The sequence below is a fragment of the Belonocnema kinseyi genome, chromosome 10, assembly GCF_010883055.1.
Source record: "Belonocnema kinseyi isolate 2016_QV_RU_SX_M_011 chromosome 10, B_treatae_v1, whole genome shotgun sequence".
Taxonomy (NCBI): Eukaryota; Metazoa; Arthropoda; class Insecta; order Hymenoptera; family Cynipidae; genus Belonocnema; species Belonocnema kinseyi.
In genome coordinates, this window is record NC_046666.1 from 23,773,145 (window position 1) to 23,790,422 (window position 17,278).

Sequence of the window (17,278 nt, forward strand, 5' to 3'; positions counted from 1 at the left end):
GATGAAGGGGATTTTTTACTTAAGAATGATTGTTCAAACGGGCATGAACTGGACAAGGAAATTGTACTTTTAGGGATTATTTTTAGGACCTGGGAGTGCTGATAAATGAGAAATAACACTTAGGAGTGTTTTTCAAGGCTGCGAATAGTTGCACAAAATTATTTTATACTCGGGGGCAGTTTTTGAAATTTACAAAAGCTGGATAAGGAGATTTAATAATCAATGATAATTTTTAAACTGACATGTACTGGACAAGGAAATCGTATACTCAGGGATGTTTTTCAGCACTTGGGAGTGCTAAAAATAAAATATAACACTCAGGAGTGATTTTTGGGGCTGGGAAGAGCTGCACAAGATTTTTTTGCACTCGGGAGTTGTTCTTGGAACTACGAGAATTGGGCAAGGGTATTTTATACATAGGGTTTATTTTTGAGCCTACAGAGATCTGGGAAATATTTTACACTTAGAGGTAATTTTTTGGGCTGGTAAGAGCTGGGAAATTATATTTTAAACTTAGGGGTGGTTTTTTGGAACTGCTGAGAGCTGGACATGATACCTTATACTTAAGGATGATTGTTAAAACGGGCATGAACTGGACAAGGAAATTTTACTCTCAGGGATGATTTGTAGGACCTGGGAGTGCTTAAAATTGAGAAATAAAATTTAGGAATGATTTTCAGGGCTGCGAGGAGCTGCACAAAATTATTTTACACTCGCAGGTGGTTTTCGGAATTGACGAAAGCCTGGCAAGGAGATTTTATACTTAAGGATGATTTTTTAAACTCAAATGACCTGGACAAGGAAATCTTAGACTCAGGGATGTTTTTTAGGACTTAGGATGCTAAAAACAAGATATATCAGAGTGATTTTTGGGGCTGTGAAGAGCTGCACAAGATTATTTTAAGCTCGGGAGAAGTTTTCGGAACTACGAGAACCAGCTAGGGGTATTTTATACTTAGGGTTTATTTTTTGGCCTACAGAGATCTGGAAAATTATATCTTACACTAAGGGGTGAGTTTCTGTACTAAAAAAAGCTGGAAGGTGAGATTTCAAACTTAGGGGTGGTATTTGGAACTACCGAGAGCTGGGCAACGGGATTTTATACTTGAGAATGATTTTTTAATCTGGCATGAACTGGATAAGGAAATTTTACACTCATGGATGATTTGTAGGAATTGGGAGTGCTAAAAGTGAGAGCTGACACTTAGGGGTGATTTTTGGGAATAGGAAGAGCTGAAAAATGAGATTTTAAACTGAATGCTGGTTTTTGGAATAGCCGAGAGCTGGGCAAGGAAATTTTACACATAGGGATGACTTCTAGGACTTCCAGTTCTGAAAATTAAAATATAATACTTAGGGGTAATTTCTGAGGCTGGAAAGAGTTGAGCAAGAAAATTTCATTCTTAGGGGTGGTTTTAAGAATTTCAGAAGCTAGGCATGGAATTTTATATTTAGAGATTATTTTTTAGACTAGAGAGAGCTGGAAAAGGTGTCGTCATACTTAGGGGTAATTTTTTGGGCTCTGAGAAGCTGGAAAATGAGATTTTAAAATTTGAAGTTGTTTTTGGAACTGGCGAGAGCACAAAAAGGGGATTTTACATTCGGCAGTTATTTTCGGGCCCAAAGAGAGCTGTACAAGTTATTTCGCACTTAGGGGTGATCAATGGACTGGCAAAGCTGGAAATGAGTTTTTAAACTTTGGGTTAATTTTTACAAACTGACGAAAGCTAGACGAAGGGGTTTCATCCTTAGGGATAATTTTTGGAACTGGCGAGAACTGGGCGAGCGGATTTTCACTTGGTAGTGATTATTGGGGCTGGCGAGTGCTGATAACGAGGACTTTACATTTAGGAACTATTAATAGACTGGCGAGAGCAGGAAGAGGAGATTTTGCACTTAAGGCCATGTGGCGAGTGGGTCACGTGACTAGATTCCTACCATACCACCACTTTTTTTATTTCCCAACTTATTTTTAAACGAAGCGCCACATTAATTTAAAAATTTGGAATGATAAATAAAAAGCACTAAGAAAGATGGGAACGTCGCAATTTATTTATTTACTTATTTTTAAAATTTAATTGAAGACATTTGAGGGTTTGATGACTTCGATTCTTTTTTTTTTTACTATTTTCAAGAATTTCCTCGATGAATATTGATTAATTCTTAATTTAATTTCTCAAATTTAAAGCTATCTCTTATTGAAATGCTTCAAACGTGAAATCGACATATAATGTTATTTAACAGTCTGCAAATCCAATTCTAAAAATCCTTAGGCGACGCATTGCTGTACATCCAATAATGTTAAAGAGCTTTCGGAAATTCCAAGTAAACCAAGAAAATCAGCAGTTTCTCGAAGAAGGTGAGCAAGATTACGGAGGATCTTGTAGTGGATACCAAATCCAAGACGTCCGATTTCGCGGCGGATGTGGTGGTTGCGGAAAGTCTTTGCTATTCGAATACCAAAGCGCTGCCCAGGATTCTCAGCAATTTCAAAGTGGATGCAGAGATACTGCGACTACCATCTCAAGACAGAATTATTGCACAAAGCCAAAATGCTCTGTTCAACAAATTCGTGTCCCTATCCTCAAAGTGGTCCTCTAAGAAGATCGTATCCTCCTCTTCCTTATTCTGTTCCACCTTACCAATGCCAAACACCTTTGCGTCAGAAATTGGATCCTGATAGCTAGAATTCAGATTCTGTTGAAATGTATTGCTATCCTTGTGGTAGTTGCAGTGGTCCTATATTGCTGACAATCCTCCAAAAGGAACCAGTGACAAATGTGGCAGAAACCAAAGGGAACCACTTTCTTGCAACTGAGATTATGATACTGTAGCATGATCCTTTTCTAACCGGGTATCGATTTTTTTTGCTCACTAATATTATTGACTTCTATAATTAAAGCACTTAGCTTATTTTTAATAAAAAATGTTGATGTTGACAAAAGTTTTATTAACTTTTACTAATAGGGATTTTGAATTTTAAACAATGATATTGATTGTCAGAGAACAAGCCATTCAATTTCTATTTACTGTGTATTAACTAAATTGTAGCCAACGGTACAGATTGGTTCCAATACAGGTAGGACATTACAACTTTTAACTATAATATTATTAAAAATTTATTAACAAATATACTCAAATTTAAATCAGTTCATTTTTTTCTTCTAAGATTATATGTATGGATTATGAATTCACTCAAGCTAGGGATGATTGCGTATCTTTGAATGATTTTTCACTATTCCAAAATTAGAAATTCATATTTGCAGTTGTTTGAATTTTCTCGCACAATGATTGTAATTGAATAAATTGCAAAGCTTCTTTTTTTAAAAGAAAACTTAAATACCAAAAGTTTGCTTGCACAACGAGCTCTTTGTCGTAAGTTGAAGTTCAAAGTCGTTACGAGTTCCGTGCTAGCTCGAATTTTTGAATACAAAGTAAAAACTTCTATTTAAATTGAAAATTTAATTAAATACATGTTAATTTTCTTGCAGGACGAGGTCGTTATAATGGAATAAAGTTCAAATCCGTTTAGATTAGTTTGAAAAAATTAAAAATAATTTTTTTTTAAATTTCATTAAAAAGAAATTTTAAGAGTTTTGATAGATTTAAAGAGATTGAAAAATAATTCTTAAGACTCATAAAAAAACTGCAAATAGTTTTTCAGTTTGAAAAAATAATTTCAAGAGGAAATTAAAAAAATGTATTAAGCGATTTTGTAACATTTTGACAAATAATGTAAAAGATTTAGAAAGAAAAAATTTTAATTTCACATGATTACAAAATTAAAAAAAAATTCGCGTATGTTGAAACAATATTTAGAAATTTTTAAAGAATACAAAAATATTCTAAAATTTGAAAAAATCTAAAACAAAATCTCAATTTTGGAAGGTTTTCTTAAAAAACTCGAAGTTTTTTTAAAAGTTTGAAAAGTTAAAAAAGCCTTTTCTTAGAATTCCTGAAAAAATTTCAAATGATTTTTCATTTTAAATAATTAATTTATAAAGAAAATTTAAAAAAAATTGAATTATGTCGAAGAAAATCTAAAATATTTGAAGCTAAATTCTTGAATTTGGAGGATTACAATTTTTTGAGAAAACTTAATTATTTCAAAAGAAACTTTGAAGCTTCAGAAGTATTGAAAATATTAAAAATATATTGCATACATAAAAGATTTCAAATAATTAAAATCAAAATATAGATTTTTAATCATTTATAAGAGGAAAAAGCTTTTTAGGAATTTTTAAAAGTATCAAGAAAATAAAAAAAATTCTTAAGATTAATAAAAAAGTTGTAAATAATTCCTTATTTTGAAAATAAATGTTGAGGAAAAACTAAAAAAAACTATCAAATTATAGAAAATCATTTCTTAAAATATGCAAAAAATGTTCAAATTTTCAAAGTAAACATTTTAAATTTTACAGGATTAGACACTTTTCATTGAAGATTTTAAGGCAACTTTTCAAACTTGCAGGACTTACATTTTTTCAAGTAACTGAATTTTTTATTAATCAAAGTTTTAGAAGCTTAGACTAAATATTTGTTCATAACTAAAAAGCCAAAAAAGTTGTACATTTGAGAAAAAACCGCAAATTTCTAGCATAACTTTAAAAGTAAAAAGTTTTACACAATAATAAATTGTTTAAAGAATTATTTATTCTCATCCTTTAGTTGAAAAGTAGAAAAAAATAGAATTCTTTTAAAAGAATATTGTTACGAATAATAATACTTTATTTATAAAATTATTTTTGGTAATTTTACCACAAAAGTAAAGCAAGAATTGTTTACAACATTAATTTAAACATATAATCTTCATATAAACCAATTTTGTATGTATTAGAAATAATTTTTATTAAAAAACATCGATAAAATAATAATTAGCGACAAAAATTCGCAAACCCAAAGTTTTCACTTATAGGGTTTTTCGAGGCTATATAAAAACCGACTTATGGGGGTGAAATTCGAAAAGTAATTTTTGATTCCAAATTTATGGCTACTTATGGATATAGATTTTTAAAATCAACTCCATAGAACTTATATTGACGATTCCACGTAAAATTAAAAGAAAAAGTATTTTTTTATGGGAAATACGGTTTCAGCTCTATGAGAATTCACATGACCTCTACAAATAATTTATAAAAAAACGCAGTTTTTTGAAAATTCGAAAAAGTTTGAGTATGGTATTTATGAAAATTCGAGATAAAAAATGTCCAATGAGAAAAATTTTTAAATATTTTTGAACAAAACCAATAATGATTGAGATTCTACCAAAAGAAATTAATTTTCAAACATCTTTTACGCCGACTCGAATTATACTTAAGAAAGTGAAAAATCTTTCCAGCTTAAAATTATTCCTAAAATTAATTTTGCAGCAAAAAAAAATTACTTTAAATTTTCTCAGGAATTTAAAAAAAAAATTTGTCACTTCAAACCTTTCAAAAATTCTTAATCTCTTTTTCTTAATCTTCAAAACTCTACATTTTTTTCAATTTGTTGAAATATTTTCAAGTTTTCTCTCAATATGTATTTTTATTATTTGAAATTTCCCCAGAATTCTTTTTTGATTCTCTTGGAAAGCTTATTTTTATGCCAAAATCTTAAAAAATTAACATTTTTTTATTTTTTGGAAATCTTCTTAAGATTAAAATGATTTTTAAATACTTTCAAAAGTTCTAAAAATTAAAAATTTATTTAGAAAATTTCAAATCTTTTGAAATCTTTACAGATGAAATGAAATTGAAATGCTTTTAATCTTTTGGGAAAGGCTTGGAATATATTAAAATATCCTGAAACCTTGAAGGTCCGTTCGAAAGCTTCAAAATTATTGAAATTTTTCAGACATGTCTTTGAATTTTGTAACATATCCCAAAATATTTCAAATCCTTTGAAATCTTTTTTAATCCATTACCATGTTTTGAATCTCAAGCACTACAGTCAAATCCTATTAAACTCTGAATTATTTTTTTTAACTCTGGTGAAACCGAGATCTATAGACGAGTCACCCTAGACGTTTGGCCAGGAGAGGAGAAAACTGCAGAAAACCACCTACCAAATTCAGCTCGAAATAGCCCGACACCTGGATCCTTTCCTAGTCGATTTTTTTTAACAGAGCCCTCCTAAGCATCTATTTTAATTTATATTTAACCGTCAACCTTACATTTTTCTATCGATTATTTGTACAATAACTGTTATTTACGTTCATAGAGAATTCTAAATAAATTTTTTTTAACTTCCTTATTCTTAATAGAAAATTTTATTTTCTTTTGAAGCTTCTTACCTTTAGTTTTGAAAACTTGAAGGAGAAGCTTTATAATAAGTTTTCCACTTATTTGTTCTTGTGATAGATGCAAATTCAGGTTCTGCAGAAAGTTTAATCCCAGCGGTGGATGAGGTGGTCAGTCTTGTGGAGGTATATATAGTTGTGCTGGTTCAGGAAATGGAAGATTCTGCTTCTCAAGAAACTATACTCGTAGAAGACGGAACGCAGCCGAATACTGGGTTGGTGGAAACCAAAATTGTGGTAGCTGCTACTGATAATATGACCCTTCGACCCTTCGAAATTTAATAGCGCCAATCTCACCTCTGAAGAAATATTCCCACAAAACGCCTCACACAATTAAAAGACTTCCATTTATTTTTTTCCCTTCTCTTCTACCTCAACCTTGCAATTGTTCACGTTCAACCTCTCCATCTTTCTCATTCGTTCAGCTGCCCCCTCCCCCTTTAATTCGTCCATCCACTTTTCAACCAATCCATCCACTCCTAAGATCTTTACCACATTTTCTTTCCAGTTTCGTTTAGTTTTAATCCCTCTCATACTACCCTTCCAATCATGCTCTTATGTTTCCTTTTCCCAGTCGTAGATTCTGCACTTACTCTTTTTCTTTTCTCTATCTAAATCCTGCTACTCTTTGTTATCTTCTCTCTTCCTATCCATTTTCTAAATTATTTGGTACTCCTTTCCTTTCAATAAGCTTACACCATTCATTATATTTTCATTAGTCATCCACCATTTTTTCTAATTATTATTTTTTCTTCACTCTGTTCTCGAATTCTTCATAAATTCAGTCTCCTTTCCTTTATCCCTGGCCCTTAAAAAACTACCTTCTTTCTTCTTAGAATTTTATTATTTTAATTTCATGATTACTGCTTTCTCCATTTTAGAAGGTACATCTCAAATATCTAAAGTTCTTTACTTTTGCTAACTGTACTCCCTTCCATCGCCCAGTTCATTGTTTTCTCCTTCTCCTTTTGTAATCCTTGTTTTTTTTTATTAATTCTGTAACCACACCCATTCCTTCTTCAACCTTCTTGCCCATTGCTTCAGTTATTTTTCTCCACATTTTCATATTTGATTTAGAATCTCATCTATATTAGGTACTTTCCCATTTTTCATTGTTCCAAACACCTTGTTTTTTCCCTTGTTATGTCCTCTTCCTCTTCTTTCTTTGCCTCTTCTTTTTTTCCTCTTCTCTTCTCTCCTCTCCTCTTCTCTTCCCAAGCCTCTCCTCTTCCCACTCCTCTCCTCTTCCCTCTCCTCTTCCGTCTCCTCTTCTCCCCACCACATTTCCCAAATATTCATCTCCTCACCACTCATTCCTCCTCTACCAATCCTCTGCTACAGAACAAGACACACCTCCAAAAGTTTCCATTTCCGGAGAAAGAAAATCCGTAATTTCTTTTCGAAATTCGAATTTTTCCACAGGCTCTTTTTAGGGAGTGAAGAGAAGTGCCTACGAAATAAAACCATAATAATTACTTTTATTTCCAACCCACTCTCACCCTTCCCGCAGAGCTCCAAATATGACCCAAAAATAGAAAACTTCATTTTTACCTATTATTGTTACTTTTTAGCATTTTTTATCGTCCTTTTCATACGAATAATTGCTAATGGACGATTAGAATATTTCTCATGACTTTTTAAACCATTTTTAATTGTTAAAACAAATGTAAATTATTTACAGAATTATTTTTTTCAAAAGATGTAAAAAATAGTCGCATTTTCGGATTGAAATGCAATTGTTTATCATTATTTGGAGTAGTACATTTTTCTAAAAACATTATTTAATTATTTAAGCAATTATTTATTGTCCATTTTCAAAGTGTCTAAAAAATGAGCCAGGGATCTCAACTTTATTTTCAAATTAGCATCTTATGCTACGTTTTGTTAAATAATTACATAACTTTGATACACTTCTTTTAATGTTTAATAAATTTATATTTTTTAAACAATCTTCATTTGCTCAAGCGGTTTTGTTCCAATAACTAAAAAAATTAAATGAAGTATAACACATACAATTATGTTCTGACTGTATAATGTATAGAAATAATACATTACTACTTATAATTGTTTAAACAAGTATAATTTGTTTAAATATTTACTTTTCTAAAAATACTTTTAAAATTGTAATTAATTGTATGTGTTCTGTTTTATTTCATTTTTTTAATACATTAGAAGAAATGTATCAAAATTATGTAATTATTCAACAAAATGTAGCATAGAATACGATTATTTATCACATTTTTTGGTAATTAATAATTGTTTAAATAATTTGTATTAGTTTAAACAATTAAAAATTGTTTACAAAGTTATGCTAAATATTCAGATTGTCTAGTAGTAATTATTTTTGTGAAAAAGACAACGGAAATTTTTTTAAAGTAACAATAATACGTACACGGAAAGAATTAGTCGCTTAAAAATTCTTCGACTTTGTGAATTAGTCTCGGATACGAGAAAAAGTCGAATAAAGTTTTGAAACCTAGTCGCTGAAGAATGTGGTCAATAATTATCTAGAAATTATAAAATATTTAAGAAGAATTAAAAAATGTTGATTACGGAGTTTGAATAAACAGCGGTATCAAATTTCTAATCCATTTAACGAAAGTCTCAGCGACAGTCGAAGAAAATCGAGAAGAAAGGAAACAAAAAAACAATTATTCATAGCGTCACACTAACGGACTAAATGCCAAATCAGACTAGCCGTTCACGGTTGCGGTTCGTCGGTCCGGTTGGACTCTCGGCCAATCAGCACCTACTCGGTCCCGGTTCCGGTTCGGTTCGAGCATTTAGGTTGGATTCTAATTTCAACCGTGCCGTTCGCAACCGTACCGAATGAGAGCGCACGCTAAAGCCACGATACCTGTTAGCTGTTTCTCGAGCTTGTTGCACGTCACTCACGTCACTTTAATCTATGAACCGCGCATGCGTGAGAATGACAATCGTGTAAGCTGAATCTGCGCAGTGTGAGCTGCACCAGCCAACCGAGAGCCGAACCGGACCGCCGAACCGCAACCGAGAACGGCTAGTCTGAATTGGCCTTAACGCAGTTTCGCACACTAAATGTCAATATTCGAACGGCCCTTATATACTCACTAGGTGTTTCTTTCACCGCTTGTGAGAATCAGAGCCGTATCTGTAGTATGAAATGCCCCGACAATATCTCACTGTTGAGAAAGCTTGTGTAAACAAAATCTTGTATTGATTTTAGATGTAATTTAACTGTACTTAACAATATTATAGGCACGAAAATGTTAGAAAGCTTATTCAGTGATTGTTTCAATTGTAATTGTAATTTGTAATATTATTCAGAGCTGCAGATCGAGCTGCAGATTAATGTTAACATTATAATTATAAAATATTATATTAATATTAATGAGTAGCTGACTAACTTTTAATAGAAATAGTTAAAATTTCTACTAAAACAAACAAAATTTTTATTTTTAAACGAAAATTTAAATTTTCATCCAAAAACCTAAATTCTATACTACTTTAACTAAATTGATAAATGATCAAAAAAAATGTTAACAAAGTAGTTTCACTTTCAACCAGAAAAGTTGAAAAAAATCGTTAAGATTCTTTGAAATTGTTTTAACTTATTGAAATTGTTGGAAAATTGTTTGTAATGTTTTGAAACATCCTAAAATATTTAAAACCCTTTAAAATCTCTTGAAATATTTCAAATCTCTTGAAAATTCCTTGCGATTTTCAAAATACCCTAAAATATTTTGAATCCTTAAAAATCTTGTACTAAATTATTGAAATCATTAGAAAATTCTTTTGGAATCTATTAAAATATCCTAGGATATATCAAATCCTTTGAAATCTCATATTATATTACTGTGATCAATTGAAGATTCCTTGGAACCTTTTAAAATACTCTCAAATATTTCGAAACCTTCAAATTTTTTTGAAACACCTTGCCACCTTTTAAAGATTTCTAAAGAACTTTGAAATTATTTTAAATAACTCTGCTAAAATTGGTAAAACTCTTTAAAATTACTTAAAATTTTACAAATAAGATGAAAGTTCCTCGGCATCTTTGAAAAAATCCACAAATGTTGAAAATCCTTTAAAATCTTTCAAAATATCTGGAAATTTTTTTAAGCTCTTGAAAATTCCTTGAAATCCTGAAGTATTTAAAATCCTTTAAAATCTCATTTACAATTATTGAAATCAATTAAAAATTCCGTGGAATCTGTTCAAATATCCTGAAATATATCAAATCCTTTGAAATCTCATATTAAATTACTTTAATCAATTTAAAATTCCTTGGAATCATTCAAAATTCTCTCAAATTTTTCAAATCTTTTGAAATACCTAAAACATTTTTTAAATATTTCTAAAGTACTTTGAATTTTTTAAAATAATCCTCGAAAAATTTCTTGATTCTTTGAAATTCCTGTGAATTATAAAAATAAATTTAAAATTCCTTGACATTTTTTAAAACATCCTCAAATATTTAAGATTCCTAAAAATCTTTTGATATTTCTTGAAATTTTTAAAAGCTCTTGAAAATTCCTTGAAAATTTAAAAATACCCTGAAATATTTCAAATCTTTTAAAACATCCTCAAAAATTTTAAATTCTTGAAAATCCTTTGAAGTCTCTTGATATTTTGTAAATCTTTTAATTGAAATTTAGAAAAAAGAAAAATTTCAAAACTTTACATACTAAAATGTTTGTAGATTGGAGTTTTGAAAATGGGATCAATAAAAATTCAAAAGCTTTAGAAATTTAATATTAAAAATTTTTCAACTATGAAATGTAATGAATTTTCAACTCGATGGGATTTAAGTCTATAAATTTTGAATTGTAAACTTGAAAATTTATTTACAAAAAATTAGAAATCATAAATAAATTAAAGGCGTTCAAAATTTAAAAGTATGTTTTTTAAAAAAAGATATATAATTTCATAATTATATACAAAAATGGTTTCAGAAATAGTTAAACTTTAACTCGAATAATTTATATTAAAACTTTAATTTAATAGTTTACCTAATCTACAAACTGTTAAATTTTTCATGTTTTACAATTTTTCTGTTTTCTAAATTTCAGTCTGAAATAATTCCATTTACAGATTGTCCAATTGAAAAACACAAATTTCAATTTATTTGTGATAATTAATTTTTTATAAATAAACTTCCGAGTTTACAATTAAATATTTTAAGACTTGTATCCCATCGATTTGAAAATTATTCATATTGAATAGTTAAAAATTTGCGAAACTCTAATTTCGAAAGCTTTGAAGTTGCATTGATCCCATTTTGAAAAGTCTAATTTACAATCATTTCAATATTTAATGTTTTGAAAATTTTCTCTTTTCTAAATTTCAATCTGAAGCTTTAAAAAATTTCAAGAGATTTCAAAAGATTTTTAAGGATTTTAAATATTTGAGAATCTTTTAAAATATTTCAAGGAATTTTTCATTTATTTTTTTAAATTACAAGAATTTCAACGGATTAAAAAAAAATGTTGTAAGACTTATTTGAAAAAATCCCAAAGTACTTTAGAAATCTTAAAAAAAAAAGGTTTAGGTATTTCAAAATATTTTAAAGGATTTAACTTAAGGGCTTTTTGTAAATAAAATGTTTACGTTTATTTGAATAGGAATTTCGCTCAAATTATTTTAAAACAAATTAAAACTGGGACAATTTTTTCACATATTTTCTTTGTGAATATAAATTTTTCGTACAAACCACAGATTTAGCTAAAACTTAAAAATTCTAAACAACGTGATATCAGTTTAAGAATTTAGTGATTATATTTTTTTCTTTGAAACTGACTCTGAGGAAATGTAAATATCTCAGAAAAGCAATCGTGACGCCTATAACCTCAGATTTACCGACTATACGATTTATGTATTCAAGAATTAGTTTTCGCAAAAAAGTAATCGAATATAAAAAGCGTGATACCAGTTTTAACGAATTTGTTAATTATATTTTTTTTCTTGCAAATGACTAATGAAATGTAAACATCAAGATAACGATTATAAAAGATATTATTTCTAGAATTATTAAATTATATAATTAAGCAGTAGAACATTCGGCAGTTACATTTTTAATAAAATTCTTCATTATTACAATAATCAATTCTTCTTATTATTAAAAAATATGACGATTCTTCATACTCTTGTTTTAACCTTGGTGACTATACTTAATTATATTGGTGAGTATAATTATGCAATACATTAATAATTTTAAGTACGTTTTTAAAGCGATTTAATCTACACTCTATCCCAATTAATATGTTAATTCAAACTTTATTTGAGTTTGTCACAACTTATTATGAATTTGATCGGAATTTATTCCGGAGGAACCCAGAATGTGTGTGTTAAATAAATCAAATTCGAAAAGTGTCCCTACTGATATGGAATTCGTACCATATGTGCACGTGTACATATGGTACACTCCTAATCTTTAACAAACCAAATTTAATTATTCACAAAAAAGTTGAATTTTCAACAAACAAAAATTAATTTATAATCAAGAAGACAAATATAAAGAAAATAAATGAGGATTATACTAAATTATTGCATTTCCAACTAAAAATCGAATCGTTAAATTTTCAGTGAAAAAAAATTATTTTCCAGCAACTAATAAGGTTTTCAGCAAAAAAAGATGAATTTTCAGCGAGGGTGATAATTTCTCAAACAAAAAAATATTTTTCTACGAAGTAGTTTAACTTTAAAACAAGTACTTGAATCGTCAACAAAACTGTTGAATTTTCCTATAAATGAAGACATTTTCAACTAAAATGATGAATCTTAAAGAAATATAATATTCCTCTCGAATTAACAAATCTTTTTTATTCTCATATCAACTTTAAATTATGAGGATGGGAAAATTTTTACTATAAAACGGGATTTTTAATATAATATAAATTATCATAACTTTTTACTGCCAGAAAAGTCGTTTTGACAGATGAATCAGTCATTATTGTTGTCTGAATCAGTCACTTAAAATGGCTAAATCGCACCGATATTTGAAATGACAGATTTTCGGTCACTTCTCTAATAAAAATTTAATTGAGCACTAAAAAATGCTATCAATAATCCTTACAAACTAAATTTAAATAATTCAAAATTCAACTGATTAAATTAACCATGTATTCTTTGAAAAAAAAAGTAATTTCTCGTGAGAAACCCATAATTTTAACAGATTAATCCGTTATCACCTTTGACTGAATCAAAAAGTCCTTCGAAATGACTGAATTAAACAGACATTTGAAATAACTGAACCAAGCAGTCATTTTAAACCAGTCAATATTTGGCTAATTGAATTAAAGAAACATGTTTCGACTGAGAAATCAGTAATGTTTTACAGGAAAAACATTGATTTTAACAGAGAAATCAGTCAATAATTCAGACTGAATCAGTCTTCCGAAATTACTGATTTTGAGTCAATGAATGGGACTGCATTATATGCTCTGATAAAAGTAAAATTATTTATAAATTTATCAAATACATTTATTTAACTTCTACAATTTGCAAAAAATTATTAAAACTAACCATAATTTACTGGTTAACACAATGAAAGTTACGGATTAGATCAATGAAAATTATTTATTTATTTGATAAAAATTACTAGTTATATAGTTCAAAATGACTTCAATAATTAATGAAAGATACTGATAAAGTCATACAGAATGAGTGATTCAATCAAATGCAGATGCAGTTTTAAACATTCTAAACTACTGATTTTCTTAGTAGATGTTACTGATTAAATGAATTCATTTTTATTGTTTGAAAATTTAAATATTTGTTGCAAATTTTTTGTTATTAAACATGAATTTTTTCATTGCGATTGGAACTATTCAATTTGTAGTCAAAAAGCTTCTAATTACACTGTTTAGTTAAGGATTAAATTATTAGTTCAAAATTCGTCGTTCTTGGTAGAAATCTAACGGCTTTTAACTCAAACTAAAAAAAATTGGGTTGAAATATCAATTACTTGGTAAAAATGAAACTACTTCGTTAAATATTCATTTTTTTTGTTTGTTAAAGATTCTTAATTTTGTTTGAAAATCAGTGAAATTATTTTTTTTTTCTTGAAAATTCAAATTTTTATTTTTTATCACACCATATGTGCACACGCACATATGGTACTCTCCTAATGTTTAACAATCAAAGTTTCATTCTTGAGAAAACAGTTTAATTTTTAACCAAAAAAAATTCATTCTTAACTAAGAAGATAAATTTCAACAAAATAAATGAAGATTAAACAGTTGACTAAAAATGAATTGATCTAATCAGTAATATATACTGAACAAATCAGTACTTTTGAATGATCTGAACAGTAACTATTGTTGATCAAATCACTTATTTTGTAGGACGTAATCAGTATCTTTCACTAATGAATTAAGTCATTTTGAATTATATAACTAGTAACATTCATAAATTAATTCAGTTAATTGTTTTATTTATTTATATTTATTTTATTTATTCATTTTATTTGTAACTGTCGATGTGTTAACTTAAAAATTATGATTAATTTTAATAATTTGTCAATATGTATGAATTTTACGAATGAATGTAATGATTGAGAAATAATATTACATTCATTAGAGTAGCTAATCCAGTTGCTTTGGTTGACTGATAATTAGTCATTTAAAGTGATTGATACAGTCAGAAATATTCACTGATTCCTTTGTTAGAACTAAATTTTTTAGTTTTTTTTTTTAGTGTCAGTATGCTTGTTGAATTTAATCAGCAAAGTAGTGACTGGTTTGAATTTAGAGTAACTGCTTGATTCAGCTGTTTCATTTTTTTTAACTCAAACTAAACAAAAATTGGCTTTAAATTTCAATCAATTGGTAAAAATTCAACAACTTCCTTAAAAATTATCCGTTTTGGTTGAATATTCATAATTTTGTTTGGAAACCAATTTTTTAACTGAAAATTTAAATCTTTCATTTTTGGTTCCAAATATATATTTTTTGGTTGAATAGTTCTGTTTTTCATTTGAAATTAAATTATTTGTTGGTTAAGATGTCAACGGTTTTTTATTTAAAATTGAAATCATTTCATATTAGATATCAGATATTATAATTTTTGTTTTAAATTCGTTTTTTTTTAATATCTTAAAAACCTAGAATTAAGATATTCCATTTTTCGAATAAAAATGCAACATATGGTACACTCGTAATCTTTAACAAACAAAATTTCATTCTTGGCAAAATGATGGAATTTGTAACAAACAAAAATTAATTAATAGCCAAAAAAATAAATTTCAACAGAATAAATTTAAATTAAACTAAATAGTTAAAAAGATAGATTTTCAACTAAGGCGTGACGATTTCTAAAAAAAAATATTTTTTGAAGAAGTAGTTTCACTTTCAAACAAGTACTTGAATTTTTAACAAAATCGTACAATTTTCCAACAAATCGAGACATTTTTAATCGAAACGACGAATCTTAAATAAAATTAACTTTCTCTCAAAGGAAACAAACTTTTAGCAGCGTTTTTTCGGAATAATGCCCGCTACGTTTCTCTCTGGAACTGTAAGCATATGCCAGAAGGGAAAAAAAGCCGGAATAGAATATTAAAATCCGGCAAAAAATCCCGAAAAACGATATAGAGTGAAAACCTTTAATAGCTCTCCCTTCTATAGCTCTTCCAATAATTGACGCCGCGCCTAGGTTAGATGTAACAGAATCTGCACGGCGTGCGCGAGGTCTGCGGTTATTAGTCAGGCGAGCACTCAGGCGTGAACAAACAAAAGCTGCACGGGCTCTGAAAGGTTTGTTCCCACCCACCGTCATCCCTAAAATTGGCGCTTTAGAAGAGTTTCACGGTACTTCGAAAATGTATTTCTCTGTTTTTTGTTGCAGAATTGAGTTCAGAATTCGAGTGTTTACCTGATGGCACCCCTATTTCTGATATTCCGCGTTTTAGAACTTCTTCTTCTTCTGATAGACAGCATTCCCCTGAAAGGTCTCTTCTTCCTGCCAGACCTTATTCTGAAAGATCTTCTGTCAGTTCTTCTCATCCTGTCGAGTTGTCTCTTCGTGTCAGAAACAGGTCTCCTACTGCCAGACCTTCCCCGGGATCCCCTACCAGTTCTTCTGATCCTGCCAAGTTGTCTCTTCGTGCCAGAACCAGGTCTCCTCCTGGCAGGTCTTCTAATTTCCGCATACTTGGATATAGAATTGAACAGCTTGAACATGTTCGGCTTATTCCCAACTGTAATCCACACCGTCGATTCGAGATTCGAAACTACACATTTTCTGACGATAAACAAATTAAATTGAGAGCAAGATATCAGCTCCTTGAGCCCATACCGATCGAAGAAAAAATGGTATTATCAACGTCCAATGGTGACATCTTGGCACTATTAGAGAGAAAAAATACACGTCTTCGTGGAATTTATATATTGCGAAACAAAACTCCATCTCAGGTTGAAAAAAGGGTGAAATTAAACATTAACAGTGGAGCGATTGTAGATATGACTCCTGAAGAAATCAAGGAAACTCCCTTAGATCGCGCTATCTCAACGCATTTTAAAACAATACTTGTAGACGAATCAGATTGAATTTCAAGAATATTAGGTTAATTCGAGAAAAAATATAGAATTACAGTAGAAAGTTAATTTATTATCTTTCGCAATTCCCCAGTCTCTTTTTATGGTAACAGATAAAAGAAAGTTGCTTTTTATTCCTGAACGAAAATATTTAGCGATGAAATTAATGATATAGGCTCATAATAATTTTCCTGTAAGCTGATGAAATTATATTAAATTAATTAATCTGTTGAATTTGGATCTATGAAAGGTTCATCTTCAAATAAAAATAGTGTAGAGGATTTTTGAATTGACAAACTTCATTTTTGACAAGAAAACTGAATTTTGAACAAATTACAAGGATTTTCAAAAAAACAGTTAAATTGGCAGCAACAAAAAATTTATTTCGTGCTACGAAGATTAATTTTGTAGTGGGTAAAATTTTAAACAAGTATTTGATATCTTTGATATTTTCAACCAATAGTTAAATCCTTTACCAAACAGT

At 29.1% G+C, this 17,278-nt stretch overlaps 1 protein-coding gene across 3 annotated transcripts in view; it reads left to right on the forward strand.

Annotated features, from left to right (window-relative positions):
- Positions 1–17,278, forward strand: part of LOC117181896 (NAD kinase 2, mitochondrial-like) — an 84,008-nt gene that overhangs the window by 34,787 nt on the left and 31,943 nt on the right. The window lies entirely within an intron of this gene.